This window comes from Gavialis gangeticus, unplaced genomic scaffold, assembly GCF_001723915.1.
Source record: "Gavialis gangeticus isolate Ggan-Ray unplaced genomic scaffold, GavGan_comp1, whole genome shotgun sequence".
In the NCBI taxonomy this organism is placed as follows: Eukaryota; Metazoa; Chordata; order Crocodylia; family Gavialidae; genus Gavialis; species Gavialis gangeticus.
Genome location: NW_017728995.1, coordinates 41,513,313 through 41,523,390, shown reverse-complemented (window position 1 = coordinate 41,523,390; position 10,078 = coordinate 41,513,313).

Genomic DNA, 10,078 nt, shown 5'->3' with positions numbered 1-10,078 from the left:
TGGGGTGGAGATCGTCAGGATCTGCTGATTTAAATACATCCAGTCCCTCCACAAGTTCCCTGACTAGGTTGTCTGTGATCCTAGGCCTGAGTGTGCCTCCCATGGGGCCTACAGGGGTCCCAGTGTGGTGGATGACCAGGTCCCTACTCAGAAAAATGGAGGCAAATAAATTGTTAAATAGGTTATCTTTGCTGTCTGGTGCGATGACCAGATTTCCTAGCATATCCTGCAGAGGCCCCACGTTACCCGGTACTTTCTTCATACTTCTGGTTCTCTGTCTAACCTTGGTCAGGGAAGGGAAAGGAATTTCACCATCATTAAACACAGAACTACATTGGCAATGCATATTAGCTAAATAAAATATATAGATATAATTCAACCAGCTATAGTTACAGGGCTGTCATATGTGTGTTGCATGTTTAATATAGTCTATATGATAGCAAGCCACAAATACTGAAGGTAGTAGCCAAGTTTATTCAAGGAATAAATATAAACCCTCACATAAACCCCTCTGTTTCTCATGCATACTCTTAAATTAATCCTAAAGAAGCTTGTTTAAATATTGATGATATCTATATCATGGTTTTTAACAGCTACAGAGATTATGATTAAATATTGGGATGAAATTAGGGGATGAATGGTAAAGTCCAGACCAGGATTAAATGAATGCAAAGAAAAGAAGTAGACATGACTCCACAGCATTATTATGGAACGTCCTAAAGGTAAGTGCTGGAGTTGGTGGCATTTCATATGTTTAGCAATGCTCTGAAAGTGTGTATATTGGAAATAGCAAAGTGATAAAAATTATTCATAATATAAGATTATTCAGTTAAATCAGATTTGGATGTTTTTGTGTACTTACCCCAAATATAATATTTTCAGCTCCTTGTCTAACACTTTCCTTTGAAAAAACTACTAGAAGATCTTTTATATCCTGAAGTGATTAAGGTATTGGCTTTGCAATTTTGGAGTGATGGATCCTCCTGATGATACCAAGTGGGACATGTCTCAGTATTGATTTAATGGGAAGATCATGTCTTGCTTTCATCAACAAACAGGATCTTCTAATCATACCACTGGGTTCTAGGAAAGTTTTGTTTGTTTGTGTTGCATTTTTGCACTTCAGCTGACAAATCTTATTCTTTTATTCCCCCTTAATGATCCAAATATAAAATAATCATATGTACAATGCAATTCATGAACTGCTCATTTTAATTACTTATTTTCATTTAGTAAGTAAATGTTGCACTGAAGTAAAAAATGCAATGTCTGTGCAGGTATTTAGGGATAAATTCTACTTTCCTTTAAATGCCTCAGTGGTGCATACACAACCATGTAACTAGTTTTTGGCACTTACAGTTTGCAATTCAGTGCTATGTGCACAAGTCAGCCTCTGCCACTGAGCACACTCAGGAGGCTGCACTTTATTGTGGCAGGCATGCAATGAAATAGCATTGCAGAAAACTAAGTCCTGAAATTTTAATCACAGAGAAACCACAACAGGGGAAAATGGGAATAGGCGGGCTCTTCTATCCCTGTCTTGCCAATCGCTAAGTGGCTAGGGCACTCACCCAATGAATGAGAGACCTATGTCCAGTCTCTCCTTAACCCTTAGTGATTTTACCCTACATTCCAGCAAAATGTTCTAACAACCAGAACATAGGCATTACCCAATCCTTTTTTTTTGAAGTTGACCTACTGGGCAACCAAGAGAGGGAGAACAAGTCAGATGGTGTGTGGCTCAGTGAGATGGTTATGCCCTTGAAAGGGGGGTGGAACCTGGTTCCAATGTGGCAGAAGCTTTTTTTGGTGTTGTTCATCCAATGACTATTAAGTGCAAGGTGCCAAACTTCAAAAGGACGACTGGAGAAAGACTACAGGGTAAAACAGAATACAAGTTGTGATATGCTGCTGCACACATGCCACTTAGGTGTGTAAAAGTGGGACAGAATTACTAAGTAATCTAATACTGTACGCTGCAGCTAAACCTTGTTACCAGCTGCCTGCTTCTATAGTCCTTATGAAGAACATACATACTACATAGATACATGTGTGTCTGTCTTGATGTGGGATATATTGCAGGAAATTCTCAATAATATTAATTAAAATAGTTCTCTTCTCCCATAGGGGTCCTGTGGAACTACATCTGAACTCAATGGGAAGAATAAAAAAATAACCCTAAGGACTGCCATGTGTACCTGAAGAAGAAAGAGTGTAAGCAGCCCCTTCTTCTTGTGCAAGTGATGAAGGTGCTAAAGCACTTATCTGGCCCTATGCAGGAACATGCAAGGAGATTATTGCTATCTGCAGAATTGCCCAAGGGATTCAGTGGCTGAGTGATTAAAGTATCTTGCTAAAGGAGCTGAAGCATGCATTTGAGCCCTGCTCTGCACTCATGCTGACTTCTATTCCTAGTTGACATAACTGCACCTGGTTATAATGCAGGCTGAGGACTCCAAAGATGGCTGGATGTGGTGCTAGCTGTGATGTGTGCCTCAACTATACTAATTTGATGCGCTGCTAGGCTTGGAAAGATCTAGTACTAGAAGACAAACAGAAAGTTTGGGGAGCTGATTCATTGTAAACAATACTGTGTTTTAAACAATGGCTAAATAATCCACTCGTTCTGGGTGGCTGCTCTTCACAGCATTTTAGAAGTGAGATTCATGTTTCTATAGAGAGGAGGCAAAAAGAAAATATTGCATTTCATTCTTGTACTCTCCTATGGTGAGGTGTGTTTGGTGCTGGGCATGTTTCATAATAGTTCATTATGTACTACAGTCCACAGCTGGACAGATGTAGAATGCAACAGAGACTGGGAGCCTAGAGCCAGCAGAGTCTGTAACTATTAGACCTGCTCTTGGAACCTGAAATTGAATACAGGAGTCCTTAGTCTCTGCATTCTCTGCCCTTGCCTGTTTCTACTCTGCTCCTATTTGCCCCATGTTTCCAGCTCTTATTCCCCACATTCCCCCATCTCCTCCCACATACCCATTCACTTTTAGCTTTCATCTGTCCCTCACTATGGATCCTTCTACTTCCTTCTTCCCTATTCAGCCACCCCAAGTCTAGTTCCTATCTATCTCACCTTTCTGCTCCTCCCTAGTCTCTACTGTAGTGAATCAGTGTCACAACATCCTTTTAAGGGTGGCATTCAATATTAGCACTGTTAGGTGTACAAACCTACACGATGCAGAAGATAAAGCCAGAGACTTCAAATAGCAAACCCTGAGGTGCCTGTACACATGGGGGATGCTGCTCCAATGTGTTCTAATTAGAATGCTCCACTAGTCTCGCCGTCGTGTATTTAGTGACCCCACATTTCAAGATGGTGGCAGGGATGCTTTAACTAAAGCTCATCAAGCCAGCTTTAGTTAAAGTGCTCCTGCTGCTATTTTGAAGTGCAAGATGCTGAACACATGAGATGCTGTGAGCCGCTCTAATTAAAATGCCTCCCTACCCCAGAGCACGTGTATAGGTGCTGATAGTGTCAAAAACATTTGGGCCTGTTGTGATTTTTCTGAACTCTCTGCAACAGAATAATTACTGTATTGTATTTCTGCATTCAAAAAATGAGTGAAACCTAAGATATGGCATTTAACAAGGGATACCTTCAGTTGAAGAAGGGGTGCCTTGGTTCTAAAAAGGTTGAGAACCACTGCTCTAGCTCCTATAATACATTTCAAATCCTTGCTCCAAAACAGGAGCTTCTCAATAAAATAGCTGTAACTCTTTTTCTTTTTAGCATGGGGAGAACAACGTATTTTTACCTATTCTTGTTCTTGAAAAAGAGCTTGTTCAAGTTGAAATAATAATAATAAAGTAAGCCTGAAGGAGGCATTGAACATAGAAAATATTTGCCCACATGACTGAAGTCTGTCTAAGTGATAAGCAATCCAAAATAGGGTCTTTTACTTCAAAGTACTAGATAACATTAGTTTAGGGGACAGGGGAGAGTATTGGATTGTTGGAACTACCAGCTCCTGCCAGGTCCATATGTACCATAGCATCATAGAATCATAGAAAATGAGGTTTGGAAGGCACCTCAGGAGGTCATCTAATCCAAGCCCTACTCAAAGTAGGACCATTCCTAACTAGATCATCCCAGCTAAGGCTTTGTCTAGCTGGGTCTTAAAAACCTCCAAGCATGGAGATTCCACAACCTCTCTGGGTAACCTGTTCTCCTCCTAGTGCAAAAATTCTTCCTAATATCTAACCTTAACTTTGCTTGCTGCAACTCGACACCATTGCTCCTTGTTCTGTCATCTGCCACCACTGAGAACAGTCTAGCCTCATCCTCTTTTGAACCTCCCTTCAGGTAGTTGAAGGCTGCTATTACATCCTCTCTCAGTCTTCTCTTCTGAAGACTAAATAAGCCCAGTTCCCTCAGCTTCTCCTCAGAAGTCACATGCCCTAGTCCCCTCACAATTTTCATTGCCCTCTGTTGGACTCTCTCCAATTTGTCCACATCCATTTCTGTAGTGAGGGTCCAAAACTGAACACAGTACTCCAGATGTGGCCTCACCAGTGCTGAATAGAGGGGAATGATCACTTCCCTTGCCCTGCTGTCAGCACTCCTGCCGTTTTAACCCGGTATGCTGTTAGTCTTCTTGGCAACAAGGGCACAATGTCAGCTCCTATTCAGCTTATTTTCCACTTTAACCCCCAGGTCCTTTTCTGCAGAGCTGCTGCCCAGTCAATCAGCACCCCGCCAGCCTGTACTGGTGCATGGGATTGTTCCAGCCTAAGTGCAGGACTTTGCACTTGTCCTTGTTGAACCTCATGAGATTTCTTTTGGCCCAATCCTCCAATTTGTCTAGGCCACTTTGAATCCTAGCCCTACCCTCCAGTGTATCTACTACTTCCCCCAGCTTGGTGTCACCTGCAGACTTTCTGAGGGTGCATACTATGCTATTTTTCAGATCCTTGATGACCATTGGGCTTACCTCTGTACAGAAGTACACAGACAGTTCAGATGCCCATGTTTTGAGGTAATTCAAATACAGTCCTTTCTGGGCATGTTTTCCAGACATAATAAAATAAACATTACTTCAAAAGTCAGGACAGGGTGCAAAAGCTTGTTGAATCATACCTTTGTGCCATCTAATAAGCATCTCAATGCAATTTGAAAGGCATTAGGCAGGAGAGTGGGCAAGTCCAGGAGAGGGATCTTTTCTCCATATTTAACACAGAATTGAAGACCTTGGAAGAGCAAAGCAATCATTTCCTTGAGATTCATAAATGCAGTACCTGCACCCAAATGTGAAGTCAAGAAAGTAAAAAGAAAACAAATTTGCATGTTTTCCCCAGAAAATCAGGAGCAAAAGGCCTCATAATGTTACCTTGGCAAATGATCTAGCAAACCCATGGACTGATATATGTTCTTACTGAATGTTTTTTACTCAAGGTAAGTTAATTTAATTTACTTCACCTCAAGCGTCAATGGGTAAAGTACAAAAATGAATGTGGTATGTGATAACAAGTCCATTATTGTCAATGATATTCTATGGGGTTTTGATCAGACATATATCTGTTCAATTTAATTTCAATTATATGGTTCTCCCTAGTAGCCATATTCCATAGGAATTCCAGATCTTTGTGCTCAGGGTGCATACAAAAGTCTCATTTACCTTTCCTTTTGTTTGCTTTTATGATATAACTCTATAGGCTATTTGTGTAATAGCTGCTTTGAAGAGGGGATACACAGTTCTTGATTTTTTATGTTTTGAATCTAGCATCATCTTTGGAAAGGACAGTATCTGCCATTTTTCTTTTCATGTTCATAATTTTAATTAGACTTCAGTGCTGCTTTTATCATCTGAACAGTTTAAAAGTTTTTTTTTAAATATTGTGTGTAAAAATAGTTTTCATAATAAGGGTGACTGTCCTGTGGGTGACATTTGTCACAAAACAATTTGTCCACAAGCAAGCAACTCTCAAGTATAAATGACTTGCTTGAAGGGCTGTCAAATTATTTAAAAAATTGATTGTGATTAGCTGCATGATTAAAAAACTTAGTTGCAATTAATTTTAATTTTAATCCCACAGCTAAAAACTCAAAATTATTCACAGAAAAACTCAAACTTATGCAAAATTATGCAGGTACTTTGTATGGTTGGAGGGTGGGTGTGGAGTGTGTGTGTGGGGGGCTGTGGGTGTGTGTGGGAGCCTGGAGAAGGGGCATACCCACACACTCTGGCAGGATGCACTGGTACTGTGGGTCAGGAGTGAGGGGCAGCAGCAGGGCTGAGGGGGCTGTGGCTTGGGAGTGAGGGGTAGATACACATAGACGCACATACACATACAGAGGCACACACTGACAGTGCTGCAACAGTAAATCTGTGGAGGGGAAGGGGCAGTAGGAGAGGGAAGGGATGGGGCCACAGATTGAGGCCTCCACAGTGAGGGAGGGAGTGGGGCTGGGGTGAATGGGACTAGGGCTGGGGCAAGTCATCCAGAGCTGTGCTGGGGGGAGGCTACCTGCCACTGAGTGCACCTCCAGGGGAGGCAGGGGCAGGGACAGGGGCTGGGGCTGGGATGAATGGGACTGGGGCCAGGGCAGGTCATCCAGAGCTGTGCTGGGGGGAGGCTACCTGCCACTGAGTGCACCTCCAGGGGAGGCAGGGGCAGGGACAGGGGCTGGGGCTGGGATGAATGGGACTGGGGCCAGGGCAGGTCATCCAGAGCTGTGCTGGGGGGAGGCTACCTGCCACTGAGCGCACTCCCGGGGGAGGCATGGGGGCACATCCCCCCCTGGTTTTATGCATGGGGCAGAAGTGGGCTGCCTGTTGTGGGCTAGGGCTTTGCACCCTGCTGCCTTTGGCCCAGGAGCCACGTGACACCATGTTGTGCCTCTTTCTGCTGGGCAGGCAGGGGATGCATGGTGCAGCCAGTGCACGGCTCCCAGGGCAAAGGCAGCATAAAACAGAGCCCCAGCCCGCAGTGGGCAGCCTGCCTTTCCCCCTGCACAAATCTGGGGGGCACATGCCCCCCATGCCTCCTCTAGGGATGTGTGCTGCAGGAGAGAGCCATGCCCCACCCCCAGTGCACCTCTGAATGAGCCTCCCACAGCTCCATCCCATGACCCACCCTGGCTGCAGGGCACCCAGTGCCCCCAGTGCCTGCTTCTTCCCTTGTTCCACTCCCTCTGTCACTGTGGGGACCTCAGTGTGCTTCCCCCAACCCTTTCCTCCTCTCTTCACCCCTTCTCCTGGCCACAGTCACCTGGAGCCTGTGCCCAGGTTTCCTTTGCTGTCACCACTGCTTTGCTGGGTGACCGGGAGGTAGTAGAGTGGAGCCTGGGCACAGGCTCCAAAACCATGCACACGATTAACGCATTAAAAAAATTAACTCAAGAACCGAGTAACACATTAATCACGTGTGTTAACTGCGATTAACTGACAGCCCTACTTGCTTGTATAATTTCTGTTCCGTAGAAAGAAAATGGAAGAGGGAAAATACAATGTTGAGAGGGTTCTATGTGTATTTTCTCACTGATGTTTATTTTCTTACACATTCTTTATCGAGCATGGTCATTTGAATCCTGCAAACTCAACCTGAGTTCTGATAGTCAAGCTGGCTATCCCTTTTCATACATAATCATCGTTAATACAAATACTGCAGGCTAAATTATGCCTTGCTTACAGCTGTGTGACCCCATTTTCTTCAGAGAATATCCTCAGATACAGTTTTTCAGACCTGTTAGTTTACAGCCTTAGCAGAGAACAGTTTGGGTTAGAGCCTTCTTATTGCCATGGTGATATGCATGAAAAGAGGAATAAGAAACATGTAACTTGACAATCTCACTTTTACAGTTGTTTGTAGAGTAGAACTTCAGTTTTAGGTATGGTACAATTTCTGTCACTTTGTACTTTAAACAAGGAAAAATGGGTTAAATACAAATGGAGTAAACCTACAAGCATGGCAATTAGAGGGGAAACATGTCTTCTGAACCAGCTCCCTGCCAGGGGAGGATTACTTGGTACATCATGTTCTTTAGTGTTTTGTCTAGTCCACTTTTAAATGACTCAAGCAACAGGGCATCCATCACTTCCATTTATGGACTGTTTTAGGCTAATCTTTCTAGTAGGAGTTTTTACTGATGTTCAACCTCCTCCTCCTCCTTTATGCCTGCTAGAGTTGCCTTGTACCACAGGGAGTAGTGCACTAAAAGAACTTCATTACAGCCTAATGGACTTTTGTGTTCTCAGCACAGATTACAGTGAACAGCCTAGCAGTCAGATGTCCCTGAGTGCTTACAGGAGTCAGACACTTTCAGATGGCACAGTGCACCTACAGGTTATATTTGGCTACATATTATTCCCTATAATCCCATTTACTGCATTCACTTAAAATACTTCCTGCTGAGAAAATGACTTTTGATCCAAGACTGGCTTAACAGCTTTTGGGGCTCTCTCTTTTACTGGGCAGTCCAAGACATCTATTTTAAGGGAGTTAAATAGAGGTGAATAAACAGTGCTACTGAGGTTCTTACAGTCATAACTGAGGATTAGGGACAAACACATTTACCAGTCCAGGGGATGGATTTCGTTATGCATTCACTAACCATGCAGATGGGAGGACAACATAAACCCACAGGAGGAGCTATACTGGAGGGGGGAATTACCCCAGGGTGGTGATAGGAGCTGTACAATTGGTGACTGGTGCTAGAGGTTCCACTGGGAAGGGTAGATTTGAATTTCACTTGGTTGCATGTGAAGCCTACCTAGGCAGCAGCTCCCCTGAAGAGATTTGGCCTCTACCTTGCCTTGGAGGAGCTTCCAGTTAGCTGCAGTGAATTATGCTTGAATTGCTATTGCTGACTTCAAACGTCATCTACTACTCCTTTTTCTTCCTCGAGTTTGCACTCTTCTAAGTAACTCAGAGTAGGGATCTGATCATGGTAGAGCATGCAGGATGAAGTGCCTCCACAGGATCCAAATCATGCAGGGTGGACTTTGTATGCTTTGCAGTGATTAACAAGGCTCTGGGTTTTCCATTCCCCATGGAAAAACAGAGAAAACTGGTTTTTATCCTTTACTAGAGGCAAATGCAGATTTCTCATTTTATTTGAGAAACCTAAGGATTTTTCAGTTTTGCAATGAGCTCACATGCAAGCTGGCATGTGCATGTACATGGCTGCCAGGCAGCCTTGAGGGTAGCTCCCACAGGTAAGTTGAGGGCAGGATTGAGGCTCCCATAATGAGAGAGGGAGGGAGTTGGGCAGGGCAGGGGTTGGGGCTGCTGCTCAGCTGGTGAATGCCTGGGGCTTGGGGCCCAGGGCTGCAATGCATGGCTGCAGGGCCCTGGTAGGGAGTGAGATGGTGCTGTGGGGGTGTTGTCTGGGGGTTGGGGAGGGAGTGGCTGGCATTGCTGCACACACCCCAGGGGGTGAGAGGGGCCTGTGCTCCCCTTTGAACTGGGCACAGGCTCAGGCTGCCCATTTCAGGCTCAGTCTCCCACTGTGCTGCCCTCCCCCAGGGCCTCCATAGCCCAGTGTGTACAGTTCAGGGCTGCAAAGAACAGTGGGGCCACACAGGATAGCTGCTTGCCACTGTGAGCTCTGTTCTGCCATGGTGACTGGTCCCCTGCACACAACCCCATGCTGCTGCCCCTCATTTCAGCTGCACATGCACGGATCGTGTTGCTGGGGCAGCATGGAGCTCCCAGCAGCAAGCAGCTTTCCTGCATGGACCTGCTGTTCTTTGCAGAACTGGGTTGCACATGCTGGGTTGTGGAGGCCCCAGGGGCGGGTAGCAGGGCAGGAGCCTGCAGCAGACAGCACACAGATCCCAACCCATGCACAGATCTGGGGGTCACGGGTCTCCCATGCCCCCTGGGAGAATGCACCATGGTGGGGATCTGCCCCCCTCCGCCCTCCGGGCCCATAGCAAGCAGGCAGCAGGCAGTGGGTGGGCTGCAGGGGGTGGGGGGGAGGGCAGGGCGGATTGCTCCTGCCAGAGCCATTTTTGGCTGTCATCTCCTGCCAGGGGCAGGGGCAGGGGGCTGCAGACCCAGGTCCCTGCTGGCATAGCTCTGGTATCCGGGGGTCCCCTTCAGCAGGGATGGGGGAGCAGGA